This window comes from Bos mutus, chromosome 11, assembly GCF_027580195.1.
Source record: "Bos mutus isolate GX-2022 chromosome 11, NWIPB_WYAK_1.1, whole genome shotgun sequence".
Taxonomy (NCBI): domain Eukaryota; kingdom Metazoa; phylum Chordata; class Mammalia; order Artiodactyla; family Bovidae; genus Bos; species Bos mutus.
The window spans coordinates 22747836-22769696 of NC_091627.1; the positions used below are offsets into that span (position 1 = coordinate 22747836).

The 21861-nt window shown below is 40.4% G+C and overlaps 1 long non-coding RNA gene across 7 annotated transcripts; it reads right to left on the minus strand.

Annotated features, from left to right (window-relative positions):
- Window positions 1-778: 778 nt before the first annotated feature.
- On the minus strand, window positions 779-20553 carry LOC138989872 (uncharacterized). Of its 7 annotated transcripts, none has more exons than XR_011466003.1 (5): window positions 20470-20553; window positions 8957-9198; window positions 8160-8296; window positions 7256-7493; window positions 779-6248 (listed from the first exon to the last, which is right to left on the minus strand). It is a non-coding gene; the product is annotated as an uncharacterized lncRNA (long non-coding RNA). The 7 variants fall into 7 exon arrangements; XR_011466001.1 differs by having other exon boundaries at window positions 8903-9198; XR_011465999.1 differs by adding an exon at window positions 7063-7160 and having other exon boundaries at window positions 8160-9198.
- Between the last annotated feature and the right edge of the window lie 1308 nt (window positions 20554-21861).

The following is a 21861-nucleotide window of genomic DNA, read 5'->3' on the forward strand; positions in this document are numbered from 1 at the left end:
CTTGCTAGCTGAGCCCAGTGCAGGAGATGAGCCCGGATCAGGTAAGTCCATTATGAGACTGTAATCAGTGTTTTTTTGTTGTTGTTGTTGTGTTCCTGAAAGAACATTGGGGGCGTTCATATGTGATGGATCTTTAAATGTTCTTGTGAGATTCTAGAACAGTGTGAGTAGTAACCACGGGTGCACTGTGAGACAGGAAAGAAAAACGAATACCTGAGTGTAGCAGTTGGTATCTGCTAGTGTAACTGACTGTCCCCAGGGCAACCCCCCACCTGACCCCCCAATGCCCAGTGTTCACTGTTGCCTGGTGAAGCTGCTTATTGGGAACACTGGGAGGTTTTTCTTCACCAAAGCAGAGTGAACAGGAAGTTCCAGAGGGTGAATATCCCTGAAAGAAGTCCTCAGGCAATGATGGACATAGAATCTTTGCACTAAAATTCTTTAAAACTGCATTAAAACTGACTTGCATTTTATACTGTCTTATAGAATTCCCTAGAACAGCAGTCCCCAATCTTTTTGGTGCCAGGGACCAGGTTCATGGAAGACAATTTTTCCATGGATCAGAGGGTAGAGAGTTGGGGATGGTTTTAGGATGATTCAAACACATTCCATTTATTGTGTATTTTATTTCTATCATCATTACATCAGCTCTACCTCATCATCACGCATCAGATCCCAGGGGTTGGGGACTCCTGTTGTAGAAAATTCACATCTCAGTTTCTTTTGGTGTTAATTCCCTCTTAAATCTTGTATGGGGTTTCTTCCTTTCCCAGTCTCATTTCCACATTCCTCACTCTGTGTTTCCTAATGTCATCTTCTGTTAAACCTGATTGCTCTTAAGGCTTGTCTCAGGAGCTGCCCCTAGAGGGACACACTCAGACACATTTTGGCTTCTTCCAGGTGATTGCAATGATGAGGTAGTGTGTGGCCTGGAACCTAGAGATTTTACTGGGCTCCCCAGGTGGCTCAGTGGTAAAGAATCTGCCTACCAATGCAAGAGACATGAGTTTGATCCCTGGGTCAGAAGATCCCCTGGAGCAGGAAATGGCAACCCGTTCTGCTATCCTTGCCTGGGAAATCCCATGGAGAGAGTGTGGTGGGCTACACATCAAGGGGTCCCAAAGAGTCAGATATGGCTGAGCAACTCAGCACAGCACACACACAGCAAACGTACACCGGACGTGAAGTCATCCAAAGGGACAGAATCCAAATCCCCTAGCACGTCTAGGTAGTGGCCTTCATCACAGCTGGCACCTGGATACCTGGTCAAGAAGACAGAGCACAGCACTGGATATAAAGAGGGAGAGTCTAAATCATGGAACTGGAGGGAAGAGGCACTCCTTATCCGGATGACATATAAATGGTATGAGTGTCCAAGAATGCCAGGCTGGTAATCGGGGTTTATCAGAAGCACAGGGTGCCGTCTTGAGGTAGCAGATGAAGTCATTCGACGTAGAACTGATGTGGCCTGAACCTGCCTGACAGTAAGTTTCGGTACTCAAGCCTGACACTAAGCTTTTTGCTTAGTACTGCTTCTTTTAATTCTAACAAAGATAGTGACATATGGTGTTATCACCTCTATTCTATAGGTAAAAAAAAACTGAATTTTTTGTTGTTAATTTATTTATTTTAATTGGAGGCTAATTACTTTGCAATGTTGTAGTGGGTTTTGCCATACACTGAAATGAATCAGCCATGGGTGTACATGCGTTCCCCATCCTGGACCCCCCTCCCACATCCATCCCCTTACTTTTTCAAAGTCATCTTCCTGGAAAATGGTGGAGGGACCCACTTCTGACTAATTTCATAGTTCATGCACCTTTTGGTAAAAATACAAAGCAGAATCTCCTGGACTTCTGTGGGTACATTTCCTCAAGAGGATGGGCCATAAAGTGATGTGGGGACTCCAGGGATTTATACTCTCTTTATTATCAGATCTCATGTCTATACAGAAGATCCGTAGGAGGGGCTAAGGAATTAAAGTGCAGGTTCCCAGGTGGTGCTAGTGGTAAAGAATCTGCCTGCCAATGTAGGTAGACATAAGAGACCTGGGTTCAATGCCTGGGTCAGGAAGATGGCCTGGAGGAGGGCACAGCAACACACTCCAGTATTCTTGCCTGAAGAATTTCATGAGCAGAGGAGCCTGGCAGGCTATAGTCCATGGGGACACAGAGTTGAACAAGACTGAGCACACGTGTTGTTGATCACAAAAGAGGTGATCACAAAAGCCAGAGAAGTTGTAGAAAGATGATGTACAATTAGTTGTGCATACATCGCTTCTTGGTGCTCAGATATTAGGGCAGTCTCCAAATTAACCCAGGATCCCCTTGATTGGGAAGACAATAGTGTTATTTTGTTTAAAGAATTTACTTTTCATTGTGAGGCATACTATATAAAAAAGCACATACAATAAAAAATATTTTGCTTACTAAGGATTGTAAAGTGAGCATTCATGAAACCTCTATCCAGATCAAATCATTGAATTTTACCAATCCCTAGACACCCCACAGTTACCCTCAGATTTATAACTCCCTTCCTTCCCTACTGTCTTCTCAGTAGCTAAACTGCATCTGACTGTAGCCTGCCAGGATCCTCTGTCCATGGGATTCTCCAGGCAAGAATATTAGAGTGGGTTGCCATTTCCTTCTCCAGGGTATCTTCACAACCCAAGGATCAACCTCATGTCTCCTGCTTGGCAGATAAATTCTTTACTACTGAGCTACCAGGGAAGCCCTCCCATCTGCTAGCCACATCTTTATACAAAAATATGGTCCTATTTTTGTCCTCACTGCCTTTCTTTCTTTTTAATAATGTTTAATAGTTGTAATGACCACTTATTCATGTGAATATGATAGAGCTTAATTTCTGCTTTTGAGCTTTATATAAATGCTGTATGCAGACTTTCCAGCATTCTGTCTCACTGTGCCAGTATGAACTGACCATTAAAAAAAAAATTTAACTACAGTGTTTTAGGGATGTTGAAGAAAGTGTGCCAATTTGTTCAGGTTTATCCCTTAGAGGACTTATGTTCAGAAAACATATTATATGTCATGGAGAATAAATAGAGACTTTAAAAGCCACTTGGCAGGTCATATAGTTGTCATGGTCACTGAAGAGGATTTACATGGTTCCCTATTAAGCACTTCTCCTTCATAGGTCAGGTCACATAATTAATGCCTGGATCAACAACAGATTCATGAACAGTGAGGTCATTCCATTGTCAGTCGTTTTCTCACAGGAGAAACTAGAGGATGTTCTTAAGTTTTCTTGCTCCAGGAATGAAGATATTGAATTGCAGCTTTGGTACTTTGATTCATACCTCCTTTCCTAGAGCACTTTGCTTTGGCCCCTGGAAAATTCTTACTTGGTCTTCAATGTTCAGCTCAAATATCACTTCTCAGATGAGACTTTCCACTGTCTTCCCTCCGAGGAGGAGATAATCTCCAGAAATTCACTGCCTTAGGGAGTGCTTGGGAGGAGAAAATGGCAACCCACTCCAGTATTCTTGCCTGGAGAATCCCAGGGACGGTGGAGCCTGGTGGGCTGCCATCTATGGGGTCACACAGAGACCGACACGACTGAAGGGACTTAGCAGCAGCAGCAGCAGCAGCAGGGAGTGCTTGAATCTAATTCTGTTGCCAATAACACAGCAGCAGCATTACGTTTACATGCTGGTCTTCTCTGCTCCACATTAAGAGACTTGGGAAGAGGGACAGTACCCATTTATCTTCTCCCTTCTCAGTGATGAGCATATAGGCATCCACTCACTTTTGTTGGATCATTCAGTCAATCAATCAATGAAAGGATAGATAAAGTCCTGTAGAGGGAAATTAATTAATGGCAGAGACTCACTGAATCTTAAATCAGAAAGACACGGCAAGGTTATAAATTATAATAGTCAAGGGGAGCTGGAGAAACTTTCAAGAAGTGATGAATGGGGAAGATACCACAGGATGGGTGACATAGATGCTTAATCCAAGAACACAGAGCATGTCAGAGATGTGGTGAGATGGTTATCATTTTAGCCAGAGCACTATTCATCTGGCCTAAAAGGAGGCATGCCAGACCATGATGATCTCTTTCATAACCTGATGACATTTGAGTAATACTGGAGTGGGTTGCCATTTCCTTCTCCAATGCAGGAAAGTGAAAAGTGAAGTCACTCAGTCGTGTCCGACTCTTAGCGACCCCATGGACTGCAGCCTATCAGGCTCCTCCATCCATGGGATTTTCCATGCAAGAGTACTGGAATGGGGTGCCATTGCCTTCTCCATATTAATCTTAAAGAAAGCGTTATTTCCATAAAAACATAAATGTCACACACACACACACACACACACACACACACACACGCAGCATGTGTGCATGCTCAGTCACGTCTGGAGCTGGAGTGAGTTGCCATTTCCTACTCCAGGGGATCTTCCCAACCTGGGGATCAAGCCTGCCTCTCTTGCATCTCCTGCACTGGCAGGTGGATTCTTCACCATATATGAGTAAAGAGAGCTCTTTGTGGATATGGAGAATATACATGACTAATTGGTTGGGGAAATTTGGAAACTTCTACAGGTTATTTACTTTTAAATACTTGGACAAAACACGCTTTTGTAATGGAAGCTATTTTAAGTTCAAAAATTTCAGTTCATCTTCCTGAAGGTTTCAGGAGCCTACCTGTTTAATCCATGCAACACAGAGTGGTGAAATGATCATTTAACATTATGGTGTACTTGGAGGTGCCTTAAAAGTCAAAACGCAGAGCTTCTGATTAACAACATTCTTGCTCATGAACCTGAGTGTTTCTGGGATCAGATGCCCTTGCTGTCAAAAATCAGTGCTGAAATCCCTATTCAAGTGTTTGTTTCCTTCTTCGTTCCATTACTAATAACATTCCCCTGCCCACCTCATAATTCTAAGTGATACAATATAGTGTGTAACAACCACGAGCTACTGGGTCTTCCCTGGGAGCTCAAACTATAAAGACTCTGCTTGCATTGCAGGAGGCCTGGGCTCAATCGCTGGGTCAGGAAGATCCCCTGAAGGAGGAAATGGCAACCCACTCCAGTATTCTTACCTGGAGAATTCCATGGACAGAGGAGCCTGTCGGGCTACCGTCCATGGGATCACAAAGAGATAAACACAACTAAATGACTAACATTTCCCTTTCTACTTTCATAGTGATAATAACTATGGTAACATTCATAAATGCATTTGTTTCTATCCAAACAAAGGTGCTATACAAATATAGAAAATGGTTATGACTACTAGTTATGGAACTTGACACACCAAAATGTTGCAGTTGCATGGTCAGGAAGCTTTGAAATGAAAAAGGAGAATGTCTGATTTTTTTTGAGTGAGGATCGAGATGGTAGCTTTTATTTTATATTAGAATATAGTTGATATATGGCAAAACCAATACAATATTATAAAGTAATTAGCCTCGGATTAAAATAAATAAATTTAAATTTAAAAAAAAGAATATAGTTGATTGACGGACTTCCCTAGTGGCTCAGAGAGTAAAGCGTCTGTCTACAATGTGGGAGACCTGGGTTCAATCCCTGGGTCGGGAAGATTCCCTGGAGAAGGAAACGGCAACCCACTCCAGTACTCTTGCCTGGATGGAGGCAATCCAATCCCATTGATGGAGGAGCTTGGTGCAGGCTACTATCCATGCAGTCACAAAGAGTCAGGCACGACTGAGCGACTTCACTTCATTTCACTTGTCGTTGATTGACCATGTTATGTTAGTTTCAGGTGTACAGCAAAATGATTCAGTTATACATGTATATATCCTTTTTCAGATTCTTTCCCCGTATAGGTTATTTCAGAGTCCTGAATAGAGTTCCCTGTGCTACAGCAGGTCCTTGTTGATTATTTTATACAAAGTAGTGTGTATATGTTAATCCCAGCCTCCTGAGACAGCAGATGTTCTAACCTAAGTCTTAGGTTTGGCATTGCTCTTCCTGGCAGATATTTTTATTTTCTGTATCCCAAATCCTCTCAAATATGCATTTCACTCTTTCACACTAATACATATTTGGGTGTTCATTCTGAATCATGGTCAACTCTCTCATGCAAACCCAAGTTTGCATCTAAGAGGTCCTAGTCGAACCAGTGACTTGAGGATGGAGAGATGGATCTCACTGTTTCCTTCTCTGTGCTCTTCATATTGATAAAATGAAGAAGTTGAATGAGGTGATCTCTTAAGTTTCTTTCAGCTCAGAAGTTTTTAAGTAACATGAAATGTCTCTTGTCTAAAGGCAGAAGAAGATTGTTAAGTTACATGCAGCTTATCAAAACTTATCCCCCCCCCTATATATTCTTATACATTTAAATAAAAATGGCCATGTAAGGTGTGGTTTGTGGAGAAGGCAATGGCAACCCACTCCAGTACTCTTGCCTGGAAAATCCCATGGACAGAGGAGCCTGGTAGGCTGCAATCCATGGGGTCGCTAAGAGTCGGGCACGACTGAGCGACTTCACTTTCACTTTTCACTTTCATGCATTGGAGAAGGAAATGGTAACCCACTCCAGTGTTCTTGCCTGGAGAATCCCAGGGATGGTGGAGCCTGGTGGGCTGCCGTCTATGGGGTCGCACAGAGTCAGACATGACTGAAGCGACTCAACAGCAGCAGCAAGGTGTGATTTGAGGGTTAATTTTTAATGACTTTATTTTAGGCATTTGCAAATGTTCTCCTTCAGGTGAAGATAAAGGATGCATCTATCTGAATCCTATTCAGAACTTCTTTCATCATCTTCCTTCATAGCTTTGACCTCTCTTTTAAGTTTTGAGCCTCCTCTGTGCATCACACTTTTAGCATCCTTATCAGTTCTATATCAGATTGTTTTTCTTCCTGTCAAAACCTTTGGATAAATTAGAGCATGTTTCAGTCACTTTCCCTCTAGTAGCAGCACTAAGTACATACACATTTTGGGTGGTCTTCGGGCATATATCTTGGTTTAATTTGATCTATATCACATATCCCAGGAAGGAGAATGGACCAGGCTGCTGTATATTTTTCCCACTGCTCTCAGCAAGCCATTCATCAGTAGTTATTATGCACCTACTTTGTAGGGCGTAATTCTATGTAGCTCTTGGCTGGAGCTGAGATCCAGTTGTGAGGTTTTAAGGGATTTCTACATCTGGTTGTTAAACACAGCCATTGCTAAACAGTAGATGATAGAAACCAACAGTTAAATAATGCAGGTAAAAAGGAAAATTAATAGATACTACAAATCATGATTTGAGTATTTTACCAACCTTACTATTGTATATGCTCAAGAGGTGGCTGAAGTCACTGCATTGTGTGCTGTGATGCAAATGCCATATATGGATATTGCTCATCATCCCTTTACAACTCTGCATGCGTTGATACCATGTTGGTTGCTTGAAACTGGCCAAAAGACTTCCCAGGTGGTCTAGTGGTTAAAAATTTGCCTTCCAATGTAGACGATGCAGGTTCCTTCCCTGGTTGGGAAGCTAAGATCTCACATGACTCCTGACCAAAAAACCAAAACATAAAACAGAAGCAATAGTGTAACAAATTCAATAGAGACTTTAAAAATGATCAACATCAAAGAAATTGCTCAAAGTGGGGATATTTCCACTACAAAATTTGGCAAATGCTACAAGTGGGCCCTCCTGCACCCCTACCCAGCCGACTGAAAACACTTAGCACATCACTGCTTCTAGGTGATGTATAAAGTCTGAGTTGAAAAGTAACCATAGCGTTTGGGGAAGTGCAGCGTCCACGGGTAAGCTGGGGCAAAGGTGTCAGAATAGCACATTGAATGCTAGTGCTGATTCATAATTAAAAGATAAGTCCAAGATAATTAAAAGGTAACCAAGAGAAACATCCTGTGCTTTGGGCCGAGTACTATAATTAAGCTCAACATACACTTTACCTGCTGGAATAGAGTAGGAAGCAGGTGCTGCGTCTTCTGAATGCAGTGAAAAATGCAGTTGGGGAGGTTTCTGATGGACTTTGTTACAAAGCGGATAGCTACTCTCTCTCTTTGTCAATAAAAATTAGAGGGATAGAAACAGTTTTACAAATCCAGAACGCCTGAGGTTTAGCTATAAAATATGTCTCCCAACTTTTATTTGAGGTTGATACAAATGTTTGAGCCAGTTTACTTTTAATACTCTTGAATTAAAGACTTACAAGTTATTCAGCAATTCTCTGGTGTTATGAATCACCCCTCATTTATAAGGAAGGCAACTGGCATTAACTAAGCATCAACCATGTGCCAGACAACTTCTTAGATACTTAATATAGGCAATTGTCTTGTCTCCTGTGCTCTGTAAGGGAGGGATGAACAGGGAAGAGAGAAAATGAATACGTAGTGGACACATGCGTATTCTGCGCGTACATTGTCTGGAATCATTGCACCAAGTTGAAAAGATATTATTTATGCTCATTTTACAGTAACATTGAGCTTGGAAAAAATTTTAAAGAAACCTTTCTAAATTGACATTTCAAGAAAGTGACAGAGCTAAGATTTTTTGAACATATATATATAGACTTTCTATTAAACATTTTTTTTTCTTTTTCATTAGGGTTTATTTCAGAATACTGAATATAGCTTTCTGCGCTATAAAGTGGGCCCTTGTTGTTTATCCACTCTATATATAATAGTTTACATCTGCTAATCCCAAACTCCCAATCCATCCTTCCTTCACCTTGTCTCCTTTATGGCAACCACAAAGCTGTTCTTTATTTCTGTGACTCTGCTGAATGGATAAAGAAGATGTGTACGTACATGTATATGTATATACACATATATAGAACGGGATACTCAGTTCAGTTTAGTCGCTCAGTCGTGTCCGACTCTTTGCGACCCCATGAATCGCAGCACGCCAGGCCTCCCTGTCCATCACCAACTCCCGGAGTTCACTCAGACTCACGTCTATCCAGCCATCTCATCCTCTGTCGTCCCCTTCTCCTCCTGCCCCTAATACCTCCAAGCATCAGAGTCTTTTCCAATGAGTCAACTCTTCGCATGAGGTGGCCAAAGTACCAGAGTTTCAGCTTTAGCATCATTCCTTCCAAAGAGAGCCCAGGGCTGATCTCCTTCAGAGTGGACTGGTTGGATCTCCTTGCAGTCCAAGGGACTCTCAAGAGTCTTCTCCAACACCACAGTTCAAAAGCATCAATTCTTCGGCACTCAGCCTTCTTCACAGTCCAACTCTCACATCCATACCTGACCACAGGAAAAACCATAGCCTTGACTAGTTGGACTTTACTGCTCAACCATTAAAAAGAATAATGCCATTTTCAGCAACAGGGATGGACCTAGAGATTATCATACTAAGTGAAGTAAGTCAGAAAGAGAAAGACAAATACCATATAATATCATTTAGGTGTAGAATCTAAAATATAGCACAAACGAAATTACGGATCAACCAACATTTTTAAAAATGTGTATTACATGCTAGGGGATGATCTGGATGAAGGAAAATGTTTAATGTTGTGCCATCTCTCTATTTATAAAGTTTATACATCTTAGGAGGGGAACATACATAATTATCGTCACTTGAGTGAATATTATTATGAGCCCAGCACACTAAGTTCATCAGAAGCCTACTCAGCATGGTCCTCAGAGCTCAGTGCAGGCATCTGGGAGCACTCTAGATTAAGCTTAAAGGACATACAGGAATTTGGCAGATGGGATGGAATGGAGTGGGTTAACAGCATTCTAGACAGAGGGGAGAGCGTCTGCAAAGGACTGGATTCAGAACGACCAAGGCAAGTCAATCATACTAAGAGCTCAAATACTTTCAATCCTTGTAATACATCTCAGAGGAGACTTAGCTATCATAAATGAGGTTGTTCAAGGTGATGAAGTGACTAGATCATGCATTTCTATATAATTACATGAAGTTTGGCTTTTTATCTTGAGGATAGTGCTCCAAGCAAGGACACAATATTATCAGGCTCTTTTTTTTATATGTGTAACAAATAGAAATCTGACTAGTAACTCTATTATTTAAAGTCTGTTGTTCTGTTTTTTCTTTTTTTGTAAGAACTGAATGGTTCATGGTCAAAATCTAAGTATAGTGCCTGAGGTGAAGTAAGTCTCAGTTGACGCTATCTTTCTGTTTGTGTAATATTTCATGGGCTGTCTCTGGCTCTCCCCCAATCTCATCTTTAGCTACTCTCATTTTGGGATTCAACATACCACCTGCTCGGAGAAGGCAATGGCAAACCACTCCAGTACTCTTGCCTGGAAAATCCCAAGCTGCATGGGGTCGCTAAGAGTCAGATACGACTGAGCATCTTCACTTTCACTTTTCACTTTCATGCATTGGAGAAGGAAATGGCAACCCACTCCAGTGTTCTTGCCTGGAGAATCCTAGGGATGGGGGAGCCCGGTGGGCTGCCATCTCTGGGGTTGCACAGAGTCTGACACGACTGAAGCTACTTAGCAGCAGCATACCACCTGCTTGGGGTATTTTCCCACATGAAGCATCACTTTCCTGAAGTTCACCAAGTGAGGTCTTGGTAGATTTTTTTAACAACAAAGGCTAGAACAGAACCAATAGCTGGAAGCATAGCTTTTATCATATTGCAGGAATAACAGTTAGAGGGGTTCCCAAGACGTTCCAAATGATTCATTGAAGAATTAACCAAAGAAATTGTTGGCTTGGAGGGGGAGTGGGGACTTAGTGTTTAATGGGGACAGAGTTTCAGTTTAAGAAAGTGAAAAAATTTGGAAGATAGATGATGATGAGAGTTGGACAACAATGTGAATGTATTCAGTGCCACTGAACTGTACAGTTGAATATGGTTTAAAGAATATTGGAAAAGACTCTGATGCTGGGAAAGATTAAAGGCAAAAGGAGAAGAGGGTGGCAGAGGTTGAGATGGTTAGATAGCATCACCAACTCAAGGGACACGAACCTGGGAAAACTCCAGGAGATAGTGGAGGACAGAGAAGTCTGGTGTGCTGCAATCTATGGGGTTGCTGAGTTGGACACAACTTAGCAACAGAACAACAACAACAAAATAGTATGTTTTATGACTTTTACTACAGTAAATAAAAACATTAAAAAAAGACAAAGTCAGCATGAAAAAATTTAATTCTAAAAAAAAAAAATCACATGGCCTGGAGATCATGAGATCTTATGATAATGTGAAAAACTTTATGACCTCTTCTGCTCTGTTTGCTATCCACTTTTAAGCCATAGAGGGATAGCAAGAGCAGTGTGAGTAGGGGAATAGAAAAGAGAGGAAAGAAAAAATTAGATTCTTTCCACTTTTCTAATTAAGGAGAAAAGAGGCTTTAAACTAGTAATAATGTATTCAAACTATATTTAATATCTGGAAGAATATTTTTTAATAGAATTGAGAATGTGATGACAATTAAAAATGACCATGGAACTTATCTATTTTCTATGAGTAATCATAAAATTTGCAGAACTGCTTTAGTTTTTATTAAATGGCGGTTGGAAAAAAATGTCCTTACTGAATATATTTTTTATGAGAAAGTAAGAAACAAAATAAAGTTATGTATTTATTATGTTATATTAATTGTATTCTTAAATTAGTCCTAAAATAGCCCTAAAATAGAATATTTGAATATCAAATTCAATGGGCTTAGTTTGAAGTGGGAAAAAAATGAAAAAAGATGATAAATTCTGAGACACATAGCAGTCAGGTGAGACCTGAATTTTCTTCAAATGATTATGTTGGAATGAAAAAAAAAAGGGAAATGCATAATTCATGCATGACTCACCATGACTGCATTAAAGATTAATCATAGAGGTCACAAACCAAAGAAGCAGTGATTGGAATTCTGATAAAGATGGAGAGTTTGAAGCTGTTTACCTTTTTACACATCTTGCTTCATATACTCAGGACAACCCACCTTTGCAGGTCCTTCTTTTCATAACTGGATTTCAAATGATTTTTGGAGTAGGTCAAGCCTCAGTAGCTCCTATAACTTTGCAGTGTTATCTTTGGAAAATTTAATCACCTTCCTAATCCTACCTCCAAGCCCACATGCTGCCCCATTTCAAAATAACCCAAACAAGATCTTCATATCAGTTCCCCTGGCAACTCACTGCTCTTAGCCTTGCCTGACACACTGTTCCCTCACACTGTTCCCTTCACCGGATGTATTTTCTCTCTCACTGCTGCGATTTCATTTCTTAAGACTCCTCTTTCTATTCTTGTAACACTGTTCTCATTTACAATGAGATAGCTTGCTACTTTGTGTTATAACAGGGTCTTTCTGCTTATGCTCCTAGACTGTAGGTTTCTTTGTGTAATTAAATGTAGGGAACAGGGCTAGACTTCTATTTATAAACACTTCCTATATGGCTTCCCTGATAGCTCAGTTGGTAAAGAATCCACCTGCAATGCAGAAGACCCAGGTTCAACTACCCACTCCAGTATTCTTGGGCTTCCTTTGTGGCTCAGCTGGTAAAGAATCCGCCTGCAATGTGAGAGACCTGGGTTCCATCCCTGTGTTGGGAAGATACTGTGGAGAAGGGAAAGGCTACCCACTCCAGTATTCTGGTCTGAAAAATTCCGTGGTGTGTATAGTCCATGGGGTCACAAAGAGTTGGACATGACTGAGTGACTTCCACTTTCATGTGTCAGGGACTAGGTTAGATGCCTTGCAAAATATCTTACTTCATCTTCAAAGTTACCCTATCATCTCCATTTTTTAGATGAGTTAACCAACTCAACAAGTTAATTAACTCCTCCAAAGGGTTACTGCTAGGAAGGACATAAACTGGGCCATTTCTGACTCAGTTACTGTGATGCCATTGCATACCGAAATCAGGAGTCAGAGTTTCTTCATTTTTCTGCCCAAACTTTGTGCTTTCTGAGTGCTGCCCATGGATCGTTGGCTCCATCTATCTCTGTGTGTGCTTTCCTGTCTATCTCTTCTGGTTATTTATGTCTCCTTAAGAATTTTCTTAAGATTTCACCCTACGTATGAGTGTATAAGAGGTATTCACCATGAAGAATGGTGGGGGAGGCACCAGGGGCAGACATGATGGTATGAACAGACATGGATAGGGACTTGCTGCATTAATGACCAGCCAGTAAAACAACTTGCCAGTGTGGTGCCAGCGAGCTAATTCAAAGGGAGGACTATGCATTCCAGCCCGAAGTGAAGTGTTAGTCCCCTGGTTGTGTCTGACTCTGTGATCCCATGGACTGTAGCCTACCAGGCTTCTCTGTCCATAGGATTTCCCAGGCAAGAATACTGGAGTGGATAGCGATTCCCTTCTCTGGGGGATCTTCCTGACCCAGGGATCGAATCTGGGTCTTCATGTTTCTTCAATTCAGTTCAGTCGCTTTGTCATGTCCAAGTCTTTGTGACCCCATGAATTGCAACATGCCAGGCCTCCCTGTCCATCACCAACTCCTGAAGTTCACCCAAACTCATGTCCATCGAGTCGGTGATGCCATCCAGCCATCTCATCCTCTGTCGTCCCCTTCTCCTCCTGCCTCCAATCCTTCCCAGCATCAGAGTCTTGGGACCTTTATACCTGTAAGTATGTAGCAATGACATTTTTGTCCATATTTGTAGTTGAGGGAACTAAAGCCTTGAGAGAGAAGATGGTGCTAAAGTCATGGAACAAGGCAATGGCAGAGTTGACGTATGATCCCAAGTCTCTTGACATTCAGTTTAATCTGGCAGTCAGATTCTTTACCGTCTGAATCACCATACATCTAAACAACAGGAGGCACTGGGAAGGTAAGGCAGCCTCTGTAACTGTGTCACAGGTCAAGCCCATCATCCAGGATGCTCCTGGAGAACAAAGCTCTGTTAAGATGGTCTGTGTTCTACTAGTCCCTGAAGCCTACAGCCCTGTTAGCTGACCCTACTAAACCATTCCTCAACTACCTTCATGTGGGGAGAGAGAATGGTAACTATTCAGCTTATAAGCTTATGCAGACTCTCTGCAAATCACTTTTCTCTCTTGCATAATGAAATTATGCAAGATTAGCCTTGGATTTGTTTTCTTGGCCCTCCTTCACCCCCAGTGAAGGAGGTCCTCTTCAGTAAATTGCTAGGTTATTTATTTTTTTTTGAAGTGGACCATTTTTAAAGTCTTTCTGTTTTTTTGGCCCCAAGGCATGTAGGATCTTAGCTCCCCAACCAGTGATCAAACCCACACATCTAGCATTGAAAGGTAGAGTCTTAACCACTAGAATGCCAGGGAAGTCCCTGGCTAGTTTAATTTTAAATTCTATTTTACTGGAAGGAAAATAGTAGAATCTCCCATCTCTATAACACCATGTTTCTTAAAGGGCCTTTATACCTGTAATTATGTGACAATGGCATTTTTGTCCATATTTTTAGTTGAGGGAACTAAAGCCTTGAGAGAAAGGATGATTCTGAAGTCATGGAACAAGGTAATGGCAGAGTTGATGTATGATCCCTGGTCTCCTGACATTCAGTTTAATATTCTTTGTGTTGCATCTTTGTTGATTAAAAGGAAAAAAAAAAAAAAGAAATGGTACAATCATCCTGCTCGAGTGTTTGACAGGCTGATACCCTGTGGATTTATTAGCTAGAAGCTGAACACCTGGACTATTTTTGATCACTTGATGGCCCTGGTGACAAGAGTTTGAACCGTTCAGAATGAGACTGGTTAGGGGAACAGCATCTCTTTTTACATAAATTACAGCCTTGAACACTTTCAGCATTTGCCTGTATCAGGCACACACACCAGAGAATCATATGAAAGCTGGTGTTTTGTAAGCCCTCTCTGAATATACGCAAAAACTGATGACTCTAAAAGGACATGGCTTTTCAAATTAAAAGCTCTGAAAAGAAGTTGGAAGGGCATTTTACTCACGTAGAAAGAATCCATTAAAAGTCTGTTTCCTTATTTTCTCAGCATATTTGATGATAGTGTTCACATACTTAGTTTCAAATGAAGTACAGAAAGTTGCCACTTTACAGATCCACACACTGGAAGCTTTAGACTTCGGCTGACATTCAGACCAACAATAGAACTGTCTCTGAGATGTAGCTCTGTTATTTGTGACTGTGCATGTCCTCAAGTTCCCTGATCCTCAGCAGTCACCTTTCTACTGAATATCTAACTGCACAATCAGAGCTTCTATGCTGTGGACCTGTAACGGGTCCCATCTTTGCTTCCACATCACCAGTCAGTTTTGTGGCATGGTTATAAGGTGATATTTCTGCTCGACCATGAAACAGTCAAATAAAGACATAAAACAGGTGCTTTGTGTCCCTGGGCCCCATGATTTATCTGCTTATGTTTCCCCATTCCTGGTTTAGTTTGGATCTTCTCTATCATTAGTGATTTCTATTTCTAACTTTTCTTCATATTATAGTCCAGAACAATTAATTTTATTTTTCATGCTAGAGAGGTTTTGCAATTGTCTTATGCTATTTGTGCCTGTCTTTGGCAAATATAGGAAATCTTATTATTGCAAGTGGAGAAGAGTTGATAATTGGGAACACATCTTTAACTTGCCAAGATTATCTACATCAATTTCAACTCTCCCAGGCTTGATCAAGGGCTTATCTTGCTCACTATACAATCTTGCAAAGAAATAGAGGATCAATGCAAAGAAATAGAGGAAAACAATAGAATAGGAAGGAAAAAAGATCTCTTCAAGAAAATTAGAGATATCAAGGGAACATTTCATGCTAAGATGGGCTCGATAAAGGACAGAAATGGTATGGACCTAATAGAAGCAGAAGATATTAAGAAGAGGTGGCAAGAATACACAGAAGAACTGTACAAAAAAGATCTTCACTACCCAGATAATCACAATGGTGTGATCACTCACCTAAAGCCAGACATCCTGGTATGTGAAGTCAAGTGGGCCTTAGGAAGCATCACTAGGAACAAAGCTAGTGGAGGTGATGGAATTCCAGTTGAGCTTTTTCAAATCCTAAAAGATGATGCTGTGACTGTGTGGCACTCAATATGCCAGCAAATTTGGAAAACTCAGCAGTGGCCACAGGACTGGAAAAGGTCAGTTTTCATCCCAGTCCCAAAGAAAGGCAATGCCAAAGAATGCTCAAACTACCACACAATTGCAGTCATCTAACACGCTAGTAAAGTAATGGTAAAAATTCTCCAAACCAGGCTCCAGCAATATGTGAACCGTGAACTTCCAGATGTTCAAGCTGGTTTTAGAAAAGGCAGAGGAACCAGAGATCAAATTGCCAACATCTGCTGGATCATGGAAAAAGCAAGAGAGTTCCAGAAAAACATCTATTTCTACTTTATTGACTATGCCAAAGCCTTTGACTGTGTGTATCACAATAAACTGTGGAAAATTCTGAAAGAGATGGGAATACCAGACCACCTGACCTGCCTCTTGAGAAATGTGTATGCAGGTCAGGAAGCAACAGTTAGAACTGGACCTGGAACAACAGACTGGTTCCAAATAGGAAAAGGAGTACGTCAAGGCTGTATATTGTCACCCTGCTTATTTAATTATATGCAGAGTACATCATGAGAAATGCTGGGCTGGAAGAAGCATAAGCTGGAATCTAGATTACCGGGAGAAATAGCAATAACCTCAGATATGCAAATGATACCTCCCTTATGGCAGAAAGTGAAGAGGAACTAAAGAACCTCTTGATGAAAGTGAAAGAGGAGAGTGAAAAAGTTGGCTTAAAGCTCAACATTCAGAAAACGAAGATCATGGCATCTGGTCCCATCACTTCTTGGCAAATAGATGGGGAAACAGTGGAAACAGTGTCAGACTTTACATTTCTGGGCTCCAAAATCACTGCAGATGGTGATTGCAGCCATGAAATTAAAAGACGCTTACTCCTTGGAAGGAAAGTTATTACCAACCTAGACAGCATATTCAAAAGCAGAGACATTACTTTGCCAACAAAGGTCCGTCTAGTCAAGGCTACGGTTTTTCCAGTGGGCATGAATGGATGTGAGAGTTGGACTTTAAAGAAAGCTAAGCACCAAAGAATTGATGCTTTTGAACTGTGGTTTTGCGGGAGACTCTTGAGAGTCCCTTGGGCTATAAGGAGATCCAACCAGTCCATCCTAAAGGAGATCAGTCCTGGGTGTTCATTAGAAGGACTGATGTTGAAGCTGAAACGCCAATATATTGGCCACCTGATGCGAAGAGCTGACTCATTTGAAAAGACCCTGATGTTGGGAAAGATTGAAGGCAGGAGGAAACAGGAGGAGAAGGGGACAACAGGAGATGAGATGGTTGGATGCCATCACCAACTCAATGGACATGGGTTTGGGTGGGCTCTGGGAGTTGGTGATGTACAGGGAGGCCTGGCATGCTGCGGTTCATGGGGTCACAAAGAGTCAGACACAACTGAGCAACTGTACTGAACTGAACTGAACTGAACTACAATGTTGGATTGTATCTCAATTTTACCTACTTTTTTCCCCCTCTGGAATTAATTTTATACTCTGATTTTTGTTTTCCCTATAACTTTTTTCTGTAAATAGCTTGATGGTCACTAGCTTTAATTGAGACAAGTTTGCTAATTTCAGTTCTCTGGCTCTGTGTCAGTCAAGATTCAGTCAAGAGAAAATAACTGCATAGTATTTGGTACTAATAAATTTAATATAAAGAATTGGTATTGCTCATTAGATAGAGGAAACCATAAAGAGGCAAGAGTTAAAGGAATATTAAAACATGGAGATAATAGACGTGGGAGGGGGTGAAGAGTTACTTTCTAAGACTAGGATTCACACCCCACAGGAGAAGGCATAGTTGTTGGGAATACACTTTTTTGCATATGCAAGCATTCTCTATGTTTCTCTGGGCCATCACTGCTCAATAGTCACTGGACAAGCAGAAAACACTTCTCCTGGGTGCAGGAAAGCTGAGGCTTGGGAACCAACTGCTGGGTTGCTTGCAAGGGTCCCTAGAAATTTATCTACAGGGAGCCACTGAGACCCACAGAGAAAACTTTCATCTTGCTAGTTCAGCCCCAAAGTTAATTTTGCTTATCTTAACATCCCTGTTCCTTTATTAATACTTGCCACAGGTGCTAGAAGGAGTCTCTCTATTCATTATCCATTGTCTCTCTCTGTTTCATCATGAACCATTTAAAGAAATGTTCATCATTTTTTTTTAACAGAAGGCAAAGAAATAGACAATAAACATGCTGTGGAAAATGTCTGCTTCACTCATTCAAAGTAGCTGGGAATGGTTAAAGAAAAGATTTGATCTTCTGAGAGCAATAAAAGCTCTATCTTTAGTCATTCCACTTTGGCCCATGAGAATCCGCTGTAGTCAACTAACCAAGAAGCATTTACTTTTTGTAGAATCATAAAGTTACTGTTTAGGACAAGGGGGAAATAAAGATATCAGCCAACTAATTTAACCAAATCTGTCATCCTTCAGAGCCTGCATTCTTCCCTAAATGCACAGCTAGAATTTAATTTTTAAATCAAGAATTTCACATTAGGAGGATAATGATTTCCCCTTCCCCTTCCCTCTCCATGTCAGGATATCTCTAGGTCTTTATTTATACTTTATTTCCTGTTATCACAGAAGTGATACTGCCTATGGAATCTTATCAGGCTTATTGGATTGGGTTTAGGGTCATTATTGGCAAGCGTCTAGCTGTTTTGTCTTGAACAAATCAATTTATGTCTCTAAATCTATTAAATGGGGAACTTATATATAATTCTTTGGCAACAGTTATTGTCACATATTGTTAAGAGATAGTCTTTATTTCCCATGCTAATGTCTACCAGGAACCTCAGCATCTTCAACTACAACATAAAGGAAAGAGGTTGGGTTGAAAGATTTCTATTTTATCATGAAGTAGTAGAAAATGAACTCTAAGCAAACTGAAAATTATAAATATTCCTAATCCTAAAGCAACTACCAAAAATGCAAAAAAAAAGTATAGTTAACAGTCAAATAGATAAATTAGAATGGACTTATGAAAATATTCAAATACATATGAAGGCGGAAGGGAAGAACAGAGAAACAAAATCAAGATGACTAATAATAAAATTAAAACATGATTTCAGCCTTATCAGTGATACAAATAGATTAAATAGCCCAGAAAGAAAACATTTACATGAAAAAAAAAAAAAACAACAACAAACCTCAAGGCCCAGATTGTTTATCTGATGAATTACTTCAGTTCATCCTCCTCTTAAAAAGTGGAAAATGAGGGAACACTTCTGGACTCATTTTAAGAGGCCAATTAAGTCTGATGATAGCACATACATTATAAACAAAACACAAGAAAGAAAATAAAGAAAAACAAAAGCAAACGTCTTTCACAAACACACTTTACAAAAATCCTACAAAATAGCAAATAAAAAACATCAGGTTTACTATCTGTATATAAAACAGATAGTAAATCAAGACCAGAAGAGTTTCTCATAAGAATGTTGTTTTAACTTTTGAATAATTAGTTTAATTAATCATCTTAACAAACTAAAAGATCTGTTGGAAGAGCAACATCAAGATTAAAAAAAGAACTAAAAAAAATGCAAAAAAAAAAACAAACAGTAAAAACAAAATCTCAGCAAAGTAGGAATAAGAGGGAAGTTTCTCAGTCTAATAAAAGATATCTACAAAAAAGCTACAGCTAACATCACACTCAATGGATATTCTGTTTTTTTCCTAAAGATAGCATCCCTTTTTAATCTTCCTTTCCCTCAATTCTATGCCCTTTCAATTAATCTCTCCTTTTTTATTAAAGAAGTCTCTCAAAATGTTAGTTTATATATTTTGTATCTGTTTTCATTATTTTCCCTCTGCTCCTTGAAGTCTAGCATCTTTACCCATCAGTTCATGCTGGAGAGCTCAAACTTGTCTAATGCTCCATGGCATTTATTTTGACAATCTCTAGGTACTGGCTGCTCCTTCTCACTTGCCCTTGGCTCTGGAATTATCTAGGCAGGTTCTGGGGTTTTACTTTTCTGAGCTCTAGCCATACCTCCACATCTTTGTCCTGAAACTTTTTCTAACCAAAAGGAAGGGAGAGCTCAGTAAGATCAAACTGACTCATCTAGTTGAAGCTGTGGTTGTGTGATGTCAAGCAACTGGACAAACAGGGTTTCTTTCTATTGATTTGAACTCTCCCCATTCTTTGCTCCTACCTAGTCGACATTCCTTCTAGATTTTTATATAGATCTGTTGTCGTTGTTTAGTTTCTAAGCCCTGTCCAGTCGCTTTGCAACCCCATGGACTGCAGCCCGCAGGGCTCCTCTTGAGTATAGGATTTCCCAGGCAAGAATACTGGAGTGGGTTGCCATTTGCTACTCCAGGGGATTTTCCTGACTCAGTGATCAAACCATAGTCTCTTGCGTCTCCTGAACTGATGGGCAAATTCTTTACCACCTATGAAGTCCATTCAGTGACTATGATATGTTTATCATTATACTTGATAAACTAGTTGTTATTCAGAAAGGGACTATCTATCTACCTGTCTTTCTGTCAGCATTTCTGCCTTTCCTTGTCTTGATGACTTCTTAAGGACTGCTGGCTTACCTGATTCTCTTACCTGAATTACTTGGATTCCCTGCTTCTCACTTGCTTACTCCTCTGTTGGTGAACACCAGCTCTGCCTGTTTGTTCCCACAGCCTGCCTTGATCTTCTGACCCACATTCTTTGGAATAGTTCTTATCAACTCAAAGGCTCTTTCTCACCTTCAAGGTCATGTTTTTTTTGGAGGCACTTGTTTAAAATCTTCAGGAGAAGGAGCTGGCACCTGAGACACACTCAGAGCCACTTTCCCAGACCTCCGGTTTCCCCACTTGCAGTTGCAGCAGTATGGCACGTACACCCTTTAAAGCACTATCTCAGCCCAAATGAGGAATCCAATCCCATATGTCGAAATCTCACTAGCTCAGCACGTAGACCTTGCATATCTAATTAAGATGAAGCTCTTGGGACTGGTATGAGCATCTCAGAGTTTCAGGAGCTCAGCCAGTGAGTGGGAAGTGAGCCGTAGAAAGTTGATATTGTTAATGATAAAGGACAGAGCCTTTAAGAGCATCTGAGGAGCTCAGTCTTAAAAGGCCTTCTTTTCTAATATTTTGTTTTATAAGAGAGGTTTTAATTATAATAAAGTTAATTGTTAAACATTTAAATCTTCATTTGTTATACTTACTGAATGTGGAAACACTCTGGGAGTTTTCTTTTTCTCTACTCTCTCAGAAGGCTATCCACGGCATCAGAAAAATAAATAAAAACCACAACAAGCAAACCTGAGGATTTGTGATCATCTGAAGTACAGAAGCCCTACAAACAACATATTAGAGTTGTGCTTATGTTTATATTTCTAGTAATAAAAATAACTAAAATCTACAAGACTCTATCAGTAACATAAGCTTGAGCAAGTGCTGAATTTTTTTTTTTTTGTCTTCAGTTTCCTCATCTATAAAATGACACTATAACATCACTCCCATATAGAAACGCTATGAGAAGTAAAGTAGTTCGCATATGTAAGTACTTAGAATACTGTCTGCTATTTTCCTGCTTTCTTTTATTTACAAGTCTGGCATTTCTCATCAGGGTGTCGAACTCATCAAATATGTTCATTTTGGCTTGCCTCTGACCCTGGCAGGAGGCCTTTACACCAACAACAAATCGTCCTTCAGGAAAATGTGCACAAATCGTCAATTAGAATTTGCAGTGGCTCTTCCCTGCTGTGGACCTGAGCCTGTGTTCTATCTTTAGTTGGAGCATATGTTGTGCTTCTCACAGGCTTTCAAACCCCCAGATGCCCAAGGAACATTCAAACAATTAGTTCCCTTTCTTTTCTTGGGTGGTTGTGTAATAAATATACTGTAGCTAATAAGCACTAAGTAGAGATCCACCAGATAAGGCTCTGCCAATAAGTCTTTATTTTGACTCTTTCAGAACTTCATTTCCTCTAATGTGAAACTGAGA